At 46.4% G+C, this 11,610-nt stretch overlaps 1 protein-coding gene across 1 annotated transcript in view; it reads left to right on the forward strand.

Moving 5' to 3' along the window:
• The first annotated feature begins 795 nt into the window (after positions 1-795).
• Positions 796-11,610, forward strand: part of CYSLTR2 (cysteinyl leukotriene receptor 2) — a 51,349-nt gene continuing 40,534 nt past the window's right edge. The window contains exons 1-2 of the mRNA XM_025211748.1: positions 796-823; positions 7,347-7,823. The gene's annotated coding sequence lies outside the window, so the exon portion shown is untranslated. The remainder of the gene's footprint in view (positions 824-7,346; positions 7,824-11,610) is intronic.

The raw sequence follows: 11,610 nt of genomic DNA on the forward strand, positions 1-11,610 counted from the left end.
CTGAAACTTAAGAGAGCCTGTACTAGAATTTCTGTCTGGGATGAACAATCTTGACCACACACTTGTCCAAGTCCTTCCCCACTTCACACCCAGCAGCACTAAGCAGTGACTTCACAGTGGGGAAATGTGCTACATTGCGTGACAGAGCTGTTTCTCCCAAAGAGACAGGTTCATTTCAGAGGCATACACAGTATTATAAACCTCAGCCACAAACTGGTTCTGACTCTGCGGTCTCATGTTCAGAGTACTGACATACCCCATTATGTCCATCAAGATGGCAAGGTCCTGCAACCATTCTTCATCTTACAGTTCAGCCATAGGGTCTCTTTCTCACTCACAAATACTTCAATCTCACGTTGCAGTCTGAACAAACACTTTAAGACAGCCCTGTGACTCAGCCGATGCACTTCAGCCTAGTATGGCAATCCATGCTGAAAGTTGTCTTCCTTCAAGAGCCGGTTGAACTGCCAATGGCTCAGAACCGTGGCTCAGATGAAATTCACTGTTTTTACTACAACATTCACTGCATTTTAGTTTGCTGCCCTACAGCCACAGAGCAAAGCACCGGGCTGTGTACAGCTAAGGGGCTTTGCAGGAAGCCCTGCAGGCAGCCTGGAAGTAGCCCCGGAAAGCAGGCTCCGCCCAAGACCTCCCCCCCCCCCCCTTGTCTAAGCTGTGCGGGGGCCCGGTGGTTCCCTCCACGGCTGCAGTGACCTCCGGGATTGCCCGAGCTGGGTGCCTGCACCTGGTGGGGAGGGGGGCCACCGCTGCAGCAGAGGGAAGCACCAGCCCCCCCGCAGCCCAGGGACTGCCTGAGAGGCAGGTAAGTTTGCGTGTGTGCACAACACAGGGGTTTAAAGGGCCCTAAATTGAAGCAATGTTTTTAAAAACCCACTGCTTCAATTTATGGCCCCCGTTTCATCTACACATGCCCCTAGATATCTGGCACCTCCCTCACTATAACCAGGTCCTTGGCACTTGGTTCCAAGAACTGTCCCCAGACTACTTTTAGGACAGTATTCAGGTGCTTGTCACTGAGTTTTGAGCGCAGTTTTTACTTGCTGATGTTCATCAGGCTGTTTACCATCTGTTTGCACACATAGATACTCATGAACATGGAGGTTGCTGTAGATTGCTGCAGGTGAAATGGCTGATATGACAATTTGCAATTATTGGTAAAATTTGTGAATCCGAACTAATGAGAACTTATCCTTTGCCAAAGTGTTACACTGAAGATCAGTAAGTTCTAATTGCCACTTGTAACAGGATAGTACCCAAGGGCTGCCATGACCCTCCCCAACTCTCGCTCTAGCCTCTCAGGGTCTCACCCTGCTTTGTCACATGCCACACCTTGGTGTTAAAGGTAACGAGGGGAGGCTGGCCTCAGCATCTGGTGAGCCCAGGGTTCTCCCTCTCCCTCTCTCTCTCTCTCTGTACTTGTTCCTTCTCTTAGGCCCAGCTTAGTCCACTAAATCTTGGGTTCCAATTCTCCCCCTTTGGCCCACAGTCTCTTCGCCTTGGAGCTTCCAACCCTACAGACCCAAACCACCTGAAAGGCTAAATTTGTTGCCTCCTTCCACCCCTACTACCATGTTCATGCCTTGCAGATGTTACTTTGTCCACAGATTAGTCTTCTTGTAGAGGTGACAGCTCTCTTGCCTTTAGCTCCCCTTACTCTGGCTTCAGGCTTCCAGCCCTGGCCCACTGATTCAGGCCCAGCCCTCCCTGTGTCTTTTGTCTCCAGGTCCCTCATCCCTGTCTTGTGCCTTGTCCCAGCCCCCCAGCTTCCCCTACCCAGGTAAAGCTGTTCTTGGCTCAGCTCAGCCCCCTGGCATCCTTGACTCAGGGCAAGGCTGCTCTTGGTTCAGCCCAGCCCCTCTAAAATGTTTGTGCTTTTGTCCCAAGCAGCCCACCAGGTCCCAGACCCTGGAAGGGCTCTATGCTGGGTGCCTCTGCAGCACCCCTGTGGCCTCTAATCCACTCCTATCAGCCACATCCAGTCCTCTGGTACTCAACAAACATAAACCACAGCACAACAGAGATATAAGCAAATTGCTTCCACAATGTATTCCCCCACTATCAGTCAACTAGCAAATTGGTTGTCAAGAATGACCGGGGGAGGGGGACAGGTGGGGACAGAGGCCTGCATCCACCCCCCCACCGCTTGGGGCCAGGCCCACTCCCCCATCTGCTTTGGGGCCAGGGCCAGAGCCAGGCCCCCCCCTCCGCAGCTTCAGGCCAGGGCTGGAACCAGGGCTAGGGTCAAACCACCCATCCCCCCTGCTGCTTTGAGCCATGGCGAGGGCTGGGGCCACTCCCCGCCGTTGCTTCAGGCCATTCACCCCCGGGCCAGGGCCACTCCTCCCCTCCACCTCCTCCCACTGCTTCAGGCCGAGGATGCTCCCTGCTTTCCCCCTCCACCACTTTTGGCCGGGGCCAGGGCCCAGCCCCGCACCCCAGGTCCATCGCTGCTGTCGCTTCATGCCACGGCAGGCGAGGCCAGCTCTGCTGGCCTTGCCCCTTGCTCCATTGCCACAATCATAGCGGTGTGGCCACTACCTCCTGTCTGAACGCTCACACTGATTGGTTGTTTCAGACAACCAATTAGAGTGTAAATAAAGCATTACAGACAGACAGACTAAGGCTTTTATAATATTAGAATACCTTAGCACAAGCTATAGGCCTCAGTGCTAGGCTTGCTCTCACCCTTGTGTGTAGTGTGGGTTGCAGTACCCTGGGCACTGCACCCTGTGGTCCGCTTCACCCAGGGAGCTCCTCTCCCTGCAGCGTGCAGGGGCTGACTGCCTGCTCTGGCTCAGGCCCTGGGTTTATATGCCTCAAAGCCGTGCCACAAACAGGGGTTAAGGGCCAGTCTGCGCTCCTCTTAGTTAAGGGCCAGTCTGCACTCCTGCTGTTGCAGTCCCACACAGCCAGCTTAGCCTGATGCCTTCTTTTAAAGTGGCTCCCTGTCTTTCTGTTATAATCCCCTCTCCTCCCCCTCCATTGTACCCGAGTTTGGGTTCCCTGTTACACGGCTTCTGAGGGGTGTCTTCTATGGGAGCAAAGAACAGAGTGCTGAAAAGTCCAAACTCCGCTTCATGGCTCTGAAACTTAAGAGAGCCTGTACTAGAATTTCTGTCTGGGATGAACAATCTTGACCACATACTTCTCCAAGTCCTTCCCCACTTCACACCCAGCAGCACTAAGCAGTGACTTCACAGTGGGGAAATGTGCTACATTGCGTGACAGAGCTGTTTCTCCCAAAGAGACAGGTTCATTTCAGAGGCATACACAGTATTATAAACCTCAGCCACAAACTGGTTCTGACTCTGCGGTCTCATGTTCAGAGTACTGACATACCCCATTATGTCCATCAAGATGGCAAGGTCCTGCAACCATTCTTCATCTTGCAGTTCAGCCATAGGGTCTCTTTCTCACTCACAAATACTTCAATCTCACGTTGCAGTCTGAACAAACACTTTAAGACAGCCCTGTGACTCAGCCGATGCACTTCAGCCTAGTATGGCAATCCATGCTGAAAGTTGTCTTCCTTCAAGAGCCGGTTAAACTGCCAATGGCTAAGAACCGTGGCTCAGATGAAATTCACTGTTTTTACTACAACATTCATTGCATGGTTCTAGAGTTCAAGCACAGACAGTTTCCTGATGCAGCATGCAATGAAAAACACAAAACACATGGCTAGATCAACACTCTGCGCTTGGCTCTTGAGTTATGCCACAAACCCTGCCTTCCTTTCCACCATTGAATGAATAAGTCCTATCTGTTGCAGGAATGAGCCATGCTGGGTAGAATGAGCCATGCTCTTCAAAAAGTCCTCTTCTTTCATTGTTTCTTTCCTCAGCATGAACTCCACGGACTCTTCTGTCACATTCATACCTTAACTGACATCCTGATTGAACATGGCTAGCTGCACAATGCTATTTTCAAATACTTGTCACTTCTTTGGGCACACAATGTCTATAGCCACTATTATACATTTCTTCGAGAACTCTTCTTCAGCAAAGGGCATTGAAGAAAAAGCTATTTCGTGAAAAAGGACATAGCTAGCTGTCACTACTCCATCATTTATGTGAAGCATTTTTTTGAAGACAGACTGCTGCTTTTTCAACAACTTCTTATTCACTCAGTTTCACTTCATGCAACTTCCCAGTAAACTTTTCATAGTTGAAGCCATGACATGACTCCTAATGTCTCTTAACACTGTGTTCTTGGAAACCACACACAGATTTTCCATTTGTTTCTCTGAAGAAGTACAAGAGCCTTCATTTCTCTTGGAAAGCATGGTACTCCCTGTCCAGTGTAAAAGGGTTACTCTCCCAATTTCCTGATATAAAATAGTTGGCTTTGATTCCAGGGTTTCCAGGCAGTTTATGAGATTCAGGGCAATCTTGTGCCTACCGTAAATGTGCCAAACAAAAAAATCCCAAGGAAGCAAGCCAGCAAACAAACAAAATCAAAAGCTGCTGTCTTTCTCCAGACTGAAGACTGGGTAATCCTGGCTCTAGTTCTCCATCAGCACCACACATATGTGACTGGTAGGGGGGCCACAGAGGGTCATGTGCCCCTCCTAAGATTGGCCACTGCCAACACCGCTGCCGACTTCTATGAACAGTTGCCGCTCACCACATCCGCCCCCCACAGCCACCTTCTGTGGGCAGTCGCCGCTATCCACCCCACTGCCAATGCTGTCAATGCTGCCACCCACAAACTGTGCCCCCGCAGTCTCAGGATACGCCAGTCACCCATGGCACCACAGCTCCTCCCTCCTCTGCACCCTGCTCCTGGAGTTTTTAACACTGTTTGTAGCTCTACCCTTTTTACCTGGTCATCAGTTTCAACTGGCTCCCAGCCTGCCAACCAGGCAGATCATTAGCTGGTGACCACCTGTGGCTGGGTTTCAAGCCCCTGAAGGCTGAGTACCTCCTTATATCCAGTTTCCAGCTTGCCCACGCTATTATCTCTATTATTTAAAATGGTGCCATCTCTTTCCCAGAAAAGTAATGGGGGGAATCATAGGTTTGTCACTTTCCCTCTGTTTTGGGTGGGGTTTTCTTGTTTTTTGGGGTTTTTTTGTAATTAACACAGTTTTTTCAATTGTGGAACATGGGGACTGCTTCATATATCACTGTGTCCTAGAGCAACTATGTCAGACTGCAAAGGGTTAGTCAGACACATGAAGAACCCTGGGATACTCACCTCTAGAACTGGGGCAGCTTCCTCCTGCATTTCTTCCTGGAGCATGGATTCTTGGTAATGGACTGGACAGCCATTCATATGGGCAAAGTTACACCTAGGCAGTTACTTCAAGATGCATGCCTCAGGATTCCACATTTCAAAGCAACTCCATTCAAGTAGCGATAGCCTACTAAAAAGCAAAACTAAATCCTTTCAAGTGAAAAAGGCAATTTGAGACCTCTTCAAGGTTCCTTTGCACCCCCAAAAATTCTTAAACTAGACCTCTGGTGCTGGCTGAAGGATAGTCTACCTCAAACTTGTCAATATAGGAAATTACCTGTCACCCTGTCAGCAGCTGTAAGAATGTCCATGAAGGGTTTGCTTCTAGTAGCAGCTCAGTTGAGAGAATAAGATATTCTATACTTAAGAATTTAATGCCGGGTTGTGAGAAAGGTGTGTTACATTTGGCAGGCAAGATTCTTTGAGTAGATGTGATATCTTTTATTAGACCAACTGAGTAGTTGGAAAAAAAGTTCTTAGCAAGCTTTCGGGTGCAATCACCATTTTTCAAGTATAGGAAGTCTCTGCTGTTCTGAGTCTCCAAAGGAATGAGAGACCCTAAAAGTGTGACAGGATGTCAGTGAGAATGTAAACGGGTAGAAATTAGGAAAACAAAATGTAAAACAAGAAAGGGAGGGGGCAAAAAGCAGGGGGGAAAAGCCAAAGGTGAGTAAGGGAGACACTACACTGGTAGTATGTGGGAAAGAGGCTGCCTGTGAAAATGGAAGTAGCTGGAAATTAGGAAAACAAAGGGCAGCAAAGTAGGGAAGGGGAGGGGAGAAAGTGGGGGAGGGAATGTAAGAGGTCAAGTCTGGCAGATACCTGGGGAATCAGATGTCAGGCAGGTTGTAATGTGTCATAAATCCAATGTCTATATTGAGTCCATAATTTTTGTATGCGGTAGATTAGTGAAGTGAAATTCCTAGGCTCGTCTATGAAAGGTGTTTTGTAAGTTCCCTTTGAGGGTTAGAACTGAGAGATGTGAGAAAGGGAGTGATTGTCCTGTGAGAAATGTGTCCCCACAGGTAGTTGGGTATTTGTCTTTGACAGATTTTTGGTGTGCGCTCGTTCTGGTGTGCAGTTGTTTTTTGGTTTCTCCTACATATTTTCCATCGGGGCATGTGGTGCACTGGATGAGATATATTACATTGCTGGAGGTGCAGCTGTAAGATCCGGGAATGCTGATGGTTCTGTTGTGAGGTGTAGTTATTATGTGGGTGGTAGAGATGTGATGGCAGGTTTGGCAGCCCAAAAATTAAAGCAAAGTATTATAATATCTACCCAAAAGATAGAGTTTATAGGAGCATTCACTCATGCATTCACTGTTATGAAGTGGGTCTATCTACTGCAAGTCAGATAACATCTTTCATCATAAGCCAATTTGAGAAAAAAACTAAGCTATTAACCTATGGAATCTATGGATTTATCATAAGAAAAGTCTCAGCCAGGCAACTACTAGGACTTCTGAACATATTGCCAGACCAGTTAAGAAGATGCTTCTTTCAAAACTAAAGCACTGAAGCACTCTGTCCTCTGCTCAGTATTTGACCAATGGAGGTTTTTCCATAGACTTGATTGCAACTAAACACAATAAAACATACAAGTGTTTTTGCTTGAGATGGGATGAGTCTCAAGTTAATGTCTTCCTCATATCATGGACAAAGATATACTTTTATGTGAATTCACTAATTTCTCCTTTTCTAAGAGTACTGAAAAGATCAAATAGAATTATTAAATGATCTTGCTTGGTTTAGGCATTATAGGTTTCCAGAGCTCAAGGAAATGCTTGCCCACTAATAACTCTATTTCTACATTTGGATATGATCAATCTAAATCAAGAAGAGACTCTCATATCCCTTTCTTTCATTGCCTGGTAACTGCCTGGTTAACTGACTAGGACACTCCTGGTTTAGAGGATACAGAAGAACATATTCTAAAACTGAAAAGTCTATCAGATCTATATGTGCTAATACAAGGAAAAGATTTAAAATCTGCTCCCTCAGTAATTTTCCTCATCAAAAACTGAGATTCCTGACATTTTTTAATATCTGTTCCTTTGAATAATTTAGGTCTTTGTCTGCTCACTGCAGGTCCACTTGACAGCCATTTTTGCCCACCATCCACCACTTCCTGAGCTACATATACTATTTTCTCCCATCCAACTGTAACCAAGTTTCTCAAAGGACTTGTTCAAATTGTTCCACTACTTCAAGAGCCTCCACCCACATGAGACTTTCATGGTGTCCTTAAGAACTTGATGGTCCTCCATTTAAGCCAATGGATACTTCTTTTTTGAATCTCTTTATGAAGATGACAATCACAGTGGCAAATTCTTCAGAGTGAAGAATAAAGCTACAAGCTACCATGATGTGGGCCCTCTAAAACTACTTTGCATAAGGAAAAGATCACAGTTAGACTGTACCCTTTGTTAATTCTGAATGTCATGTTTATCAGTTCTACTCCCTGGCCCTGCCAATCACACTTTCCTACAAGAGAGAGCCTGGTTCCATGCACATCAGAAGTGGTATACATACCACTCAACTCAAAGAACTTCAGTTATTGCTCAAGTAAGTAATTTCTCTTTGCAATAAAAGAGCATTTCCTATATTGCCACGCATCCATTAAAGGAATGGAAAATGGAAAGGTATTCTGTGTTTCACTTCAGGACCATGACAAGCATGGGACCGATTACTCTTTGATTGGTCTTGTTTATTTTCAAGGTATGTATTTTTAGTCCTTTCTACCAAAGCAAAGAAGTCCTTATTGGATGCCTTCTATCCTCAGAAATGGGCACACTTGAAACAGAAAGAAAGATACAGACATTTAGCATTACATATATCTTCTCCATTGTAATGCAAACCTTCCATTTCAATTTCAAAATATATGGTAAATTTACAACTGCATAATGTTTTAAGAGTACTCAGGAATTAAGGATTTTATACAGTTTATAACAACCTCTACTGTTCTTCTAGTAAACATCTGGCTGTTTAATTTCCCCTCTAAAAATCTAATTTTAAGTCAAATATTTTCCGTTGTGTTGGACTATGGAGACTAATACATTATTTATACTCTTACAGCTATCACTACAAATATTTGTTTTGTATCTCAGTAGTAAATCTCAGGAATAATAACTCTCATGCAGTCTTCCTAAAGCAAAAGCAAATGTAAGCACCATGTTGGATCTGCCACCATGTGCCATGTGGGCCAAAAGTGCATATTTCACATCCCTGTAAACTCTGGGGGTGCATCTACACATGTAATGATGGTGGAGAAATAAACTCTGATGCAGTTCATGCTGAAGTTTATTTCTCCCAGGTGCATTTATATGTGCATCCAGGACCGCAGCATGTTGAGCCAGGGTGGAGCAGCAAGGGTTCAGCCGGTCAGCCCCAGGCTCCAGGTGGTCGTGGCGGGTGGTGGAGGTGCTCACTGGGGCATGAGGGTGCTATAGTGTGGGGCTATCCAGCAGGAAGTCCCTGCACTGTAGCACCCTCATGCCCCAGTCAGCCCCAGTCACCATCTACACATGCTTTGTGGCACCATAAGTTACTCCGTCATAGAATAGTACTTGTCCCAGACAATACGATCCTATGGTGGAGTTAATTAAATTACTGCGCACTTATATGAGTATATATGTAAGCGGTTATGCTTTACTGTGGAGTTAATTAGTCACTGGGCAGCGTAGTTTGGGGAGAAGGTGGGCAGCCTTCAGTGGTGAAAGAACAGGTTAGGGGCTATTTAGAAAAGCTGGACATGTACAAGTCCATGGAGCTGGATGCAGTGCATCCAAGGGTGCTGAGGGATTTGGCAATGTGATTGCAGAGCCACTGGCTATTATTTTTTAATAACTGGAAAAGGGCAAATACAGTGCCCATCTTTAAGAAAGGCAAGAAGGAGGTTCCAGGGAACTATAGACCAGTCAGCCTCACCTCAGTTCAGTGGCGACAGGTAGCGGGTGCATGGGGGTGCACCCCCAAAAGCACTGGTGTACCCCCTGACAGGCTGCACTCCCTGCTTAGGTGATGGGCAGGGGGGTCAGGCGGGAGCACTGGTGCCTCCCTGCGAGTGCTGGCCGGGGAGTAGGAGCACGGGATGAAATACTGTGGCCGCTTCTTGGAGTGCCACAGCCACTTCCTGGTCGGCACTATCAGCCACAGGGACGCCCCCCGCCGACCCGGTTGGTGAGATTGGCCTCAGTTGCTGACTGGTCGCTGGGGTGGCACGTGCCCCCCCTGACTGAAGTGGCACCAGTCACCCATGCCTCAGTCCCAGGAAAAATCATGGAGCAGGTCTGAACGTAATCAATTTCTAAGCACTTGAAAGAAAAGAAAGTGATCAGGAACAATCAGCATGGATTCACCAAAGGCAAATCATGCCTGAACCTGGCTGCCTTCTATGGTGAGATAACTGATTCTGTGGATGCGGAGAAAGCAGTGGACATTTTATACCTTGACTTTAGCAAGGCTTTTGCTATGGTCTCCCACAGCATTCTTGTAAGCAAGCTAAGGAAATACTGGTTGGATGAATGGACTGTAAAGTAGATAGAAAGATGGTTGTATCACCAGGCTCAATGGATAGTGATCACTGGATCAATGTCTAGTTGGCAGCTGGTATCAAGTGGAGTGCCCCAGGGGTTGGTCCTGGGGCTGATTTTGTTCAATATCTTCATTAACAATCTGGAGGATGGGATGGATTGCATGGTCAGCAAGTTCACGGATGATACCAAGCTAGAGGGAGTAGTAGCTATAGTGGAGGGTAGGGCTAGGATTCAGAGTGACCCAGGCAAATTGGAGGATTGGGCCAAAGGAAATCTCATGAGGTTGAACAAGGACAAGTGCAAAATCCTGCATTTAGGATGAAATAATCCTATGTACCACTACAGGTATGAGACCAACTGGCTAAGCAGCAGCTCTGCAGAAATGGAATGGGGGGTTACAGTGGACAATAAGCTGGATATAAGTCTACAGTGTGTCCTTCTTGCCAAGAAGGCTAACAGCATACCGGGCTGCATTAGTAGGAGCATTGCCATTGCCAGCAGATCAAGGGAATTAATTATTCCCCTCTATTCTCCACTGGTGAGGCCACATCCGGAGTACTGTGAGCAGTTTTGGGGCCCCTAATACAGGAAGGATGTGGACAAGTTGGAGAGAGTCCAGAGGAGGGTAATGACAGTGGTTAGGTGGCTGGGGTATGTGGCTTCTGAGAAGAGGCTGAGGGAACTGGGCTTATTTAGCTTGTAGAAGAGAAGAATGAATGGGGATTTGATAGCAGCCTTTAACTACATGATGGGAGGTTCCTAAGAAGATGAAGCTAGACTGTTCTCAGTAGTGGCAGATGACAGAGAAGGAGCAATGGTCTCAAGTTGCAGTAAGGAAAGTTTGGGTTAAATATTAGGGAAAACTTTCTCACTAGGAGGGTGGTGAAGCACTGGAATGGGTTACTTAGAGAGGTGGTGGTAGAATCTCCATCCTTAGAGGTTTTTAAGGCCTGGCTTGACAAAGCCCTGGCTAGAATGATCTGCTTGGGGGTGGCCTTGCTTTGAGCAGGGGGTTGGACTAGGTGACCTCCTGAGGTCCCTTCCAACCTTAATTTTCTATGATCCTATGAGTATAAAATCAGACTATATACTTTAGGCTAATCTCAGCATTTTGGCATAGTGATTCTAATTCTAACAAGTTTGGACAGCGGAGGGGATGAATCTGTGCACTGGTCTGTGATCACATAGATGAAAAATGAGAAGGAGAAAACATCCCTAAACTGAGAGTACTCAATTCCCAAAGCCAATTTGTTTTTCCTTACAGACATTTTCAGAGTTGCCAGTCAAATAGAAATAGAATACTTGCATGGAGGTGGCTGGAGAATAGCATATGTAATCCTGTTTGTCCTGCAGAAGTGTTAGTAATTTTAACTAACTGTTCTCCACCAAGATGAGCAGAGAAATGGTATGTTAATAATATCAGAGCCACCATTCAATTAATCAGGTTTCAGCTGTGAGGGCAAGGACTTGAAAAAAAACGAACCCCCTTTTATTGCCAGCCCTTCCTGATATACAGCTCTCCTGAAGAATTGTGGGAGTGAGATGAGTGGGGGTGTGGGTGGAGCTAAGGCAGAGAAAATCTCTGCAACATGTTCTTGTTTTTCCCTTCCCACCAACCCTTTTCTGTTTAGGGATAGAGGTGGTCTTTGTAGGAAATTAACATTGAGGCCCCAACTTAGAACCCTAGAGACCTTAGGGAACTGTAAGGAGTGAGGATAAGGTTCAGTAATACAGGCCAGTTCTGAAGCTAATGTAAATAGGATTCAATGGAGCTATACAAGTTAAAGATCTGACTTATCTTGCCAGTTCTCTTTCCC

Source organism: Alligator sinensis, unplaced genomic scaffold, assembly GCF_000455745.1.
Source record: "Alligator sinensis unplaced genomic scaffold, ASM45574v1 scaffold820_1, whole genome shotgun sequence".
NCBI classification, from domain to species: Eukaryota; Metazoa; Chordata; order Crocodylia; family Alligatoridae; genus Alligator; species Alligator sinensis.